This window comes from Pygocentrus nattereri, chromosome 8 (genome assembly GCF_015220715.1).
Source record: "Pygocentrus nattereri isolate fPygNat1 chromosome 8, fPygNat1.pri, whole genome shotgun sequence".
Lineage (NCBI taxonomy): Eukaryota > Metazoa > Chordata > Actinopteri > Characiformes > Serrasalmidae > Pygocentrus > Pygocentrus nattereri.
Genome location: NC_051218.1, coordinates 11,045,844 through 11,056,693, shown reverse-complemented (window position 1 = coordinate 11,056,693; position 10,850 = coordinate 11,045,844). Strand labels below are relative to the sequence as shown.

The following is a 10,850-nucleotide window of genomic DNA, read 5'->3' as shown; positions in this document are numbered from 1 at the left end:
ATATGAGACCGATAAATATGTATATATAGTTAGTGTAAATCATTTACAGCACGTCCAGAAACATGCCTACTTAACTGACAGATTCTCTAGAGGCCCTGGTGAGGACTCTGGATGGCTGTTCCCAGCTGGCGGTGGCGCAATTGCTGAAACATTATGCATGGATCACAGATTACATGTCAGCAAGTTGCATAGTGCATCTAAGGCAAAAATGCATAAAAATACTCAGTTCCACAAGGACAAGCCAAGCCATCTGCAGTGCTTGGCCTGTGTTTGGTCTTCCCCACAGCACTCCAGACCTACTGACCAGCAAAGCACCTTATATGAACAAGACTGATCTCCTGCGGGGATGCCATGAGAGACAAAGTCATCTCCTCATGAACATCCGCAATGCTGCTATTCTCCAGCAGATGCTGTAATTTAGATATCACCAAGTGATTCGATGCCATGCCCGTTCGATGCAAGACAGCACAACGACAGGGGAAAAATAGCTTATTAATAAGCATGTTTAGATTATCCTCATTTTGATATCGGCATGCGTGAGACATTACCTCATTCTATGGATCTTTTTTTTAAAACCTTTTTTCTCTCGTCCTAGTCATTTACTACCCAACTCCCTCTCCATGGAAAGTGCACTGGTCTGATATGATTTGAAATGCTTCTCATTTAGGTGTATTTAAGGACTGAATGTTTAACCTTAAGGGAAACAATCTTAATGAGATCATAGCATGTTAAAATAATCTGCATTATGGCCTATTCCAACTAAGGTACTGTGTATCCTAGTATATTTAATGCATGACATCGGTATTATATAGCTTATTGCAATTGAGACACCTCTCCATGGTGTCGTTGTTACTATCAGGGAAACTAGGGACTTAGAATCCTGAAATTTTCTGAAATGTGACAAAAAAAGATATGCAAACCCCAACACAGGGATGTAAACTTTCTAATCTAAAAAGTAGTCTAAGAAGCAGAAAAAAAAACTAAACAAAACAAATAATACTATAAAATTGCATATACTCATATAAGCACCTGTTCAAAACCAATATAACTTCAATAGTGCAGTGCATGGACCTTTCCTCAGAAAGAAAACTGAGCAAATTATGATTCATGCTTCCATTTTTTTGCAAACATATTTAGGACATCTTGGATCTCCTTCAATGGGATGCAAAATAAATCATGGCAGAATTAGTTTTATTTGTTGCTAGTGCCTTTTGACCCTCTCAACAACTGTATAGGTGAAAGTGCCTCGGGAAGACAGATTTTGTGGAATTGCCACATGACGCCTGTTGATGACAACTAAAATGAGTGTATGTACAGTACAAAGAAATAAGAGCACAAAAAACAGAAACTAACATGGCACAACTCAACATTGTGTGTTGTCATGCACTAACGCCCTGATAGAATATGAGGGTTGGGCCACATTTGAATGGGGGAAGGGAGGATGTAATCTTTTAAAGCTTCAGATCTGCCTTGCATCGTAGTTTTCACTTGTGTTGTGCCATAATGAGTCTACCTCAGTGAGGTCATCACCGTAGGGCTTGCCGTTGAGCGGAACAGCTCCTTGGTGTAGAGCTCCAGTACATGTGGGAAAACTATGGCCAGTGTGTGATGTACAAATAACAAAAACTTTTCACAGTTCCCCAACAACTAGCCTTTAAGGAAGCACTTAAAACAAATGCACCAATGCAACCGTTTCCTGACCCTTAGATCTGTTCCCCTTCTAGCTACGCACAATCAAGGCTCATGCTTTGTCTTGGCATTTTGGGTTTCATCTTTATTATGGGATTCATTTTTAGCATTATAGCTACATTAGCAGGAAAGATCTGCACCCTGATCCACAAAACCTGGCGTGTAAAGAGTATTGTGTAAAACTACAGGGTTACAAATTAGAATCAGTTTGCATACAGTCTCATCCTAACTGAGAATGTTACAGCACGCAGGACCTGATTACTTTAAGTTAAGCTAACCCATGTTAATTAAGAAAAATGCTTATTATAAATGATACTTAATTAACAGTGTGAGATATAGTTGAGAATTGAATGACCTCCAAACTGATTTGAAACATCTCTTCTGCAGCTTATCTATCCACTGGACAATGAGATGAAAAAAAAAAAAAAGATTTCAGGGAAACTGAATATAGTTTTTATAAAACAACTGTCTAGGTGAATCCATGTTAACAATAATAACATAAACCTATATACAGAAGAAAAAGCAAGAAAAAGTCTTTAAGAATTAATATAGGCTACCTGACGAAGGAGCTCATGCACGTGTGTAAACATTGTTATACAGTAGGACAGTGTTAGAACAAAGCTTCAAATCTATGACCATTTAATTCTATGTTTAAAATGTACATGTTAGAGCAAACCAACTAACAGTTGTACATTAACAGCAATTGAGCCATAATGGTGCTATGCATATATTTAACTCCAACGTACATTATGACAGCAATAGAGGTTAGGGATCCATACTACAGGAGCTGAATTTAGCAGCATCTATTTACACTGGGTTCCATAGGAATACAACATTAACCAAGGGCTGTGGTGTTTTCGTTGTTGAAAGGATAAAAGTAGAGGATTTTTTTGGCCATGATGAAAGAAAAAGAGGTGTAATGTAACAATTCCTGAAGTTTTAAAGTTTCTTTTGCCCTGTCTGGGACAGGAATACTAAATAAATAGCTGCTACCCCATTTTCTGTTTGTTAGTATAAATGCTGTTGCCACATTTCACTTATTTACATTAATTTTGGTTACGGTTGATGAATAAATGGCAACTTCTCTTTTGAATGATTGTACTGAGTGTGTTATCCCGCACCGCTTGAGAACCACTGAAGATTTCAGCAATTTTCCCTGGAGAAATATAATTTTTCTTAAAAGGCTTTAAAAAGATACGCATCAAAACTACGCAGTGCTTTTGGGATGACAGTACAGAGCGAAACATTACATGTTGTCATGTAATTATTGTTTTTGTTAGCGGTCAAAAAGTAACCTGCTATAAAGCCAATGTAAAGGGGCTGGTCATTAAGGGCGTGGCCTTTCAGAGGACGATGAAAACTTGACTGGTTTCTTCACCTGTGTGGCCTCATACTGCTATTAAATGTTTTATTTCTGTGGCAAAATAGATATTTATGGTTTGGAGAAACCATGCTCTTGTTAAAAATTACAGCAGACTCAATAGCGAGTCCATATGACAAGCCATGACAAATGTAGAGGAAGATTATAGCTAGTATTATCAATTTTCACCAAATAGAGTTTAAAAATGGCATTAACATTAACAATGTACTGTCTGTTGTTTTCATTTATTACATTGTTCAACACCATACAGTGGTACCAAACTAAATCCCATTGTGAAATTATACTGTAAAGATACATATCTCAACAGCGACTGATCGCAAAAAATCTGCATGGTCTATGACTGCATGAGCTTAGCCTTTCAAAACTAAGGATCGACTATATTCTGGTTGCATCGTTTTTTTAAGCCCTTGCTCTCGTGTGCACGCGAGGCTGTCTCACTCATATCCTCTCCACTGTCATTTATCTCTTCTCACTTTGTTCTGGGGACTTACTTTCTGTTCACATTTAATCCAGTCAAACTCCATATATCACATCCTTGTTCATTTTTGTCTTCTCTTAACCGATACAACAGTGTGTAAGGAGCTTAAGTGAGGATGGCTACGGGTTATAATGATAAAATAGAACCTGTGAGATTGACTTGAACATTCTGAATGCTCAAAATAAGAAAGGCTCAAAATACATACAAAAGTCAGAGATTTGTGACCATATCAGCTACATGTTCATGTTAAACAATCATGGTTAGATTTTCATGTTTGTTCCATATAATACAAACTTATTTTGCTGTACTCTGTTCAATTCATATTGTATTTTTTTTTATCATTTGTTACAAAAATTAGGTTATAACGTTTATTTATCAGATATTGACAAAGGCATGGTCTGTGATCTATGCAAGGGTATTTTTGTTTCTTACTGTATGTCACATGATTTCATCATACATTTAAATCAATAAATTTGTAAGGATCACTTCTCTGGTTTATGTGCGTTAATAACAAAACTGAATAATTTTGTTTGGTAGTGAAATCAGATGTTCTACAGTAACAAATCAAGTACAAATCTTGATTGAACATAAATAAATAAGCAAAAGAAGAAACATAAACTGTACTATCCTAAATTGATATGGTTAATCCACCAACCTACCTAGGGCCTGGCAACTGCTATGGATTTCCATGACAACATTTAGCCAAAATCTTTTATTTAATTCCTGCAAACATGTGGAATTTCTCAACTGTTCTCCAAATAGCATTCATAATAATTGAATAATTATTGATACTGCAGATGTGCAATGACTCCTTCATAATTTCATAATTTGAAAATAAGGTGAAGACTAAGAAATAATAATAAAATAATAATACTGAATAAAATCCTTTACTGAGAAATAGTAAAACATGCAAGTGAAAAAGACAATGCATTTCCAAATTAACTCGAGTGATGCTGCAGAAAGTCTGTATCTTTTTAAAGAAGTAATATATTTTGTCATTTTTCTAATGATAAGTGCACTGTTATGCACAGAGTGGCCTACATAACCATGGATTTTTAGTTGCAAAACCAGATTTGAAGCACCTTTAAATACTGCATAGAAATTAATCTTTTGTATGTGCATTAGAAATGTAGTACATAAGAATATACCTTACAATATATTAACATTTTGTGGGAATTAAGAAAAAAAACACAAAACCGAAAATTGAATAAAAAATGTAACTTAATTTAAAATAACAAAAATACACTACACAACTCTTAACTAATCTAAGTTTAGTTTAAGTCACAACTTAGAACCTGAAAGGACACACTTTAAAAATTCATAATTAAAAATCACACAGCTTTGAAATTTGGACACACTTAGAATGGAAGTTTGTTTTTGGTTTTTTTGGGTTTTTTTTCATGTAAATCCATGACATGACTTGCCAGGCCCTAAGTGAATTTGCTTGGTGTTAATAGTAACGTGCATGTTCTGGCACACTTTCACACATGCTGCTTGTCTGTGTGTGTGTGTGTGTGTGTGTGTGTGTGTGTGTGTGTGTGTGTGCGTGTGTGTGTGTGTGTGTGTGTATACAGGGGAATGAGTTGCATTCTCACTGTTGTCCACAAATGCAGCTTTCCTCTCCTCTGCAGCCTGGGGCTGGGCTGGGCTGGAACCAGGCCGAGTGCGCCTCCTTAGGCAGAGAGAGAGAGAGACAGAGAATGGGAGGGAGGGAGAGGGAAGGAGAGAGAGAGAGAGAGAGAGAGAGAGAGAGAGAGAGAGAGATGGCAGTAAACAGAAATGTATCTCTCTCCTGTCGTATGCTGACAGACCAAGGAGCTGTGTAGGCCATCATGTGCTCAGAGTGAGCCATCGTGAGTCTGAGGCTGCAAGTGAGTGATACACACTTCTGGACATTGCCAGACAGGCAGCATGGGTCAGCGGCTTTGGATGCACCTTTTCATTAGACTAGGACCACATTCAAAAACCTGTCATACCACACTAGTTGATTTGAATGACTTTGTGGTTATGATGTCACAAGAATGTACACATTCACATCACAGCCCATTCAGCCTACAGAAGTTTAGCCCAGACGTTTATGTTGAAGTGTCAAAGACCGTTGTTGAAGTGATGATGATGTGTTTACATGTTGGCAAAAATAATAAGCCTTAGTATGTAATAAGCCTGGGATTATAAGGGGCTAAACTAACTGGTCAGTGAAGCAGAGGAGTGTGAGGACTAATTTTGCACTAGGATGTTTTATGTAAAATGGCTTGGCGTAAGTTTGGTTTCAAAATATGATCTATTCTCCAACACAATACTATGCACACACAAACACAGACAAGTGCACACACATGCGCACACACACGCGCACACACACACACACACACACACACACACACACACACACACACACACACATACATTCATCAGATATAGATCAGATACATACATAGATCACATACATAACAAATTATAGTCCAGTGGGGCTACGCTTTTCCTTGAGTCAGGGTTCACTATCACTGATCAGTCTGCTAAAGATGAACACTTCCCTCATCACTCACAGTACAGATCAACTTCTTATGCATTGACATTCTTATGTACAATTCCTTATATGTTACATTAGAAGTTTATGTTACATGCTGAAATGCAGATATTAATGCATCCCTCCATCCTTCACACATCTATTCATTTTGACCCTCTTGCCTCGTGGTCCACTTTATGGCCTTCTTCCTCTTTACATTATCTCCAATATGCTGTCGTCAGCCATGGTAAATAATTAAGGCTGTGGCCATCAATTCATCCATCTTGTGTAAATGCGCAGTGCTCTGTCAGAAGAGGCCAGTAACAGTCACTGACTCCACAGCTAATATCTAACATTACTCATCACACCGGGCATGTAATTTGACCAGAGATGCCCATACAAATGTATGTATATGCTAAGAAAAACACTAATAACATTAATACAAAAAGTAGTGATTAATGTGCTTGCTTAACTCATTCCAAACTTTACCTTGTGGCAGCTAGGTATTATTTATAGTTGTTATCCAGCACCTGTTTTGGCTTAATCAATGTATAATTAAGTTAAAACAGGTGCACTGACAGTGGAGTTGAACAAATCTACACAATGGCTGGGGGCATAGAGACTAACTAACTTGGAGGTAATTATGCATTTGCACACTTCTGTATTTTGAATTTTTACTGGCATCGAAAAAAATGAACTCATTAACTGTAATAAACCCTTTGATGTAAAATTATTATCAAGTTTTTTAAAGTTTTTACTTCTTTTTGTTTTCAAGTCATGCCCTTTTTCTGGCCAATGCCTCTCTGTGTTTTCATGGAACATTTCTTACTTACGAAAGTTGCCTTGGCAGTTTGTGCACAGTTACAAAAGAGCCCTTTGCAAACTCCACACAAGAGAGAGGTCAGTTTTTTGTATCTTTCACACATACTTTCAAAATCCTTCACGCATTCTGCCCACAGACTTTCCCACCATGGCTTTCACCAATTCAAAAAATCTCTCTGGCTGAAGAAACTTAACCAAAGCCCATCTGTGTCCTCATTTTTTCCGGCACATAGACATGCCCCCTGTGACTTTCGAACTCCACATCATGTACAATGACTGACAACAGCTTGCTAACCAAAGCCAAACAAATGCAGAATGTGGACTACACATCCCATGACATGTCACAAATAAAGGCAGTGGATTTAAACTGAGCTGTATACAAAACAACTAAACATGCATTGTGCCAAGTGCATATTTTCTATAAATTATAGATAGGTTTACATAGGAAGTAAACAAACCTCATGCACTTCAGTTTCAAGTGGAATAAAACACATCTTTCTAGCTCACACTACCGATGAGCAGTGGCACTTTAAAGACAACCTAGTATGTCCTGCTGGTAAAAGTCCTTTTGGTTTTGACATTTGAGGAAGTAAGAACTTGTGGACCAAAGTGAATCGAGGACTTCTAAAGTTGCTGTATTTTGCAAAGTGGTTTTTATTTTAAAGTTTTCAAACATAAAATCATGCCAAATTATTTACATTTTGATATGAATAAATGACCTTTTTTGCTAGTTTACTTAGCATAAATGGTTAGCCAGTTGCATCACCTCACATTCCTAGAGTTCTAGAGGTAAAACAAAACTAAAAAGAATTTTGTCTAAATGCATCTAAATTATTTCACATGTATGTGACATCAATGACATATACACTATTGTGCCAAAAGTATTTGCTTGTCTGCCTTCACACGCATATAAAATTGAGTGACATCCCATTCTTAATCCGACATTAATATGATGTCGGCCCACCCTTTGCTGCTATAACAGCTTCAATTCTTCTGGGAAGGCTTTCCACAAGGGTTAGAAGTGCATTTGTTGGATGAGAAGGTCTGGCTCGCAGTCTCCCCTCTAATTCATCTCATAGTTGTTCTATCAGGTTGAGGTCAGGACTCTGTGCAGGTCAGTCAAGTTCTTCCACACCAAACTCACTCATCCATGTCTTTATGGAACTTGCTTTGTGCACTGGTGTGCAGTCATGTTGGAACAGAAAGGGGCTGTCCCCAAACTGTTCCCACAAAGTTGGGAGCATGAAATTATCCAAAATATCTTGGTCTGCTGAAGCATTAAGAGTTCCTTTCACTGGAACTAAGGGACCGAGCCAAACACCTGAAAAACAGCCCCACACCAAACTTTACACTTGGCACATTGCAGTCAGACAAGTACCATTCTCCTGGCAACCGCCAAACCCAGACTTGTCCATCGGATTGCCAGATGGAGGAGAGAGATTTGTCACTCCAGAGAACACATCTCCACTGCTCTAGAGTCCAGTGGCGGTGCTTTACACCACTGCATTCGATGCTCTGCATCGCACTTGGTGATGTAAGGCTTGGATGCAGCTGCTTGGCCATGGAAACTCATTCCATGAAGCTCTCTATGCTGTTCTTGAGCTAATCTGAAGGCCACATGAAGTTTGGAGGTCTGTAGCGATTGACTCTCCAGAAAGTTGGTAACCTCTGCACATTCATGCGCCTCTGACCTCGCGCTGTCATTTTACGTGGCCTACCACTTCGTGGCTGAGTTTCTGTCGCTCCCAATCACTTCAACTTTGTTATAATACCACTGACAGCTGACTGTGGAATATTTCGTGGCGAGGACATTTCACGACTGGATTTGGATGGGGGAGTAAATACTTTTGGAAATATAGTGTATATGTATATATACACTATATTGCCAAAAGTATTCACTCAGAAATATTCATTCATAAATATATTTTATATTTATATAATTTATCAACTGGTGGAATGTACATGATAAAACGTGTATAGACTTGTGTATTAATATACAGTATTTCATATCAAAGAACAATGTAAATATTTTCAATTATAGTTTCATAACATAATTTGGCAACTGAATTAGAAATTTTGGATTATTCTGTCATTCATTTTAATTAGATTTATGATTATTATTCTTATTTATAATCCCATGCCTCACCTGGACACCGCTGAGATACCAACAAAAGAAAGGCAAGCCATGCTTACATTATATTTGCTGTGGGAGGGTGTCAGACAAAATGCATTAGTGAGCGTAAAAAACTGCTGTTTGGGGATGTAAGCATGTGCAGCCCTACATGCTAGGCAGTGCCCATATGTTCTGCCATGTGCCAGAAAGAAACTCACAAAAATATTCACTAACCATCCTTGTATCTGTCCAGGCATCTGTACTTTCCCTTTCCTACTCAGACCCTCCATCCATCCATCTGTCCTCTCCCTTCCCTCCGCTCCAGGGCACCTGAGCTGGGCTCGACCTTGCTGTTTCCCAGGATATGATCTCATCTTACAGCCGCTCTCCTCTCCGCACTGCTGCGTCAGCCTGCGGCACTGAGGACAAGCATATACTTTCAGTTATCATTCGCCACAGCGGTGTGCAATGCAGATCACACTAAATGATCAGTGTTACTTAGGTTAAGCTTTATGGCTCATCAGTCATGAGCAGACATGTAAGATGTAGATGCGAGAGACACAAAACATCTCAGAGGCGCTTTAGGTGACTCGCATTTACCTGCAGTGATGTTAACGCAATAATACAGATAAGGTCATATGAAGGAATTGCAGACAAACAGAAACACTCAAGGGATCCAACAATTCATGGCCACAAAGTAATTCTAAGCAAACATAAAACATCTTAAAGAACACTTAAAGTTAACCTTAAGCTTAAAAACCTTAAGCTTAAAAATCTTCTTAAAATATGTCCTTAATAACCTTAGTTAATTGCGCCTTAGCAAACCCTTAATGTTTATATAATAGAGCGTCTACTCAAATTTTCCAGAAAATTAATGACAGGACGATGACAATGACCCTCTACATTGGAAAAGTAAAAGAAAATAGTGTTCAATGTATTCTGACTTATTAAACTAGTAAAACCTCATTCATACAATGCTACCTTTAAATAACGCTACCTAAAAATAAAAAATGGCCTCAAACCAAGTGCATATATATATATTCCAAAAGGATTCACTCACCCATCCAAATCATTGAATTCAGGTGTTCCAATCACTTCTATGGCCACAAGTGTATAAAACCAAGCACCTAGGCCTGCAGACTGCTTCTACAAACATTAGTGAAAGAATGGGTCGCTCTCAGGAGCTCAGTGAATTCCAGTGTGGTACCGTGATAGGACGCTACCTGTGCAACAAGTCCAGTCGTGAAATTTCTTCTCTACTAAATATTCCACAGCCCACTGTCAGTGGTATTATAACCAAGTAATAGCAACTGGGAACGACAGCAACTCAGCCACGAAGTGGCAGGCCATGTAAAATGACAACATGGGGTCAGAGGATGCTGAGGTGCATAGTGCACAGAGGTCGCCACCTTTCTGCAGAGTCAATCGCTACAGACCTCCAAACGTCATGTGGCCTGCAGAATAGCTCAAGAACAGCATAGAGAGCTGAGTTTCCATGGCCTAGCAGCTCATCCAAGCCTTACATCACCAAGCGCAATGCAAAGCGTTGAATGCAGTGGTGTAAAGCACCGCCACTGGACTCTAGAGTAGTGGAGACATGTTCGCTGGAGTGAAGAATCACGCTTCTCTATTTGGCAATCCGATGCATGAGTCTGGGTTTGGCCGTTGTCAGGAGAGCGGCACTTGAATGACAGCATTGTGCCAAGTGTAAAGTTTTGGTGGAGGGGGGATTATGGTGTGGGGTTGTTTTTCAAGAGTTGGGCTCGGTCCCTTAGTTCCAGTTCATGCTTCCGCAGACCAAGAGTTTTTCGACAATTTTAATTTTGTTGGAACAGTTTGGAGATGGCCCCTTCCTATTCCTACA

At 38.7% G+C, this 10,850-nt stretch overlaps 1 protein-coding gene across 1 annotated transcript in view; it reads left to right on the top strand.

The window, feature by feature from the left end:
• The window catches only part of kcna1a (potassium voltage-gated channel, shaker-related subfamily, member 1a), a 4,901-nt gene extending 2,733 nt beyond the window's left edge, over positions 1–2,168 (top strand). Inside the window, exon 2 of the mRNA XM_017690256.2 lies at positions 1–2,168. This exon is cut by the window's left edge and continues 1,860 nt beyond it. The gene's annotated coding sequence lies outside the window, so the exon portion shown is untranslated.
• The last annotated feature ends 8,682 nt before the right edge of the window (positions 2,169–10,850 follow it).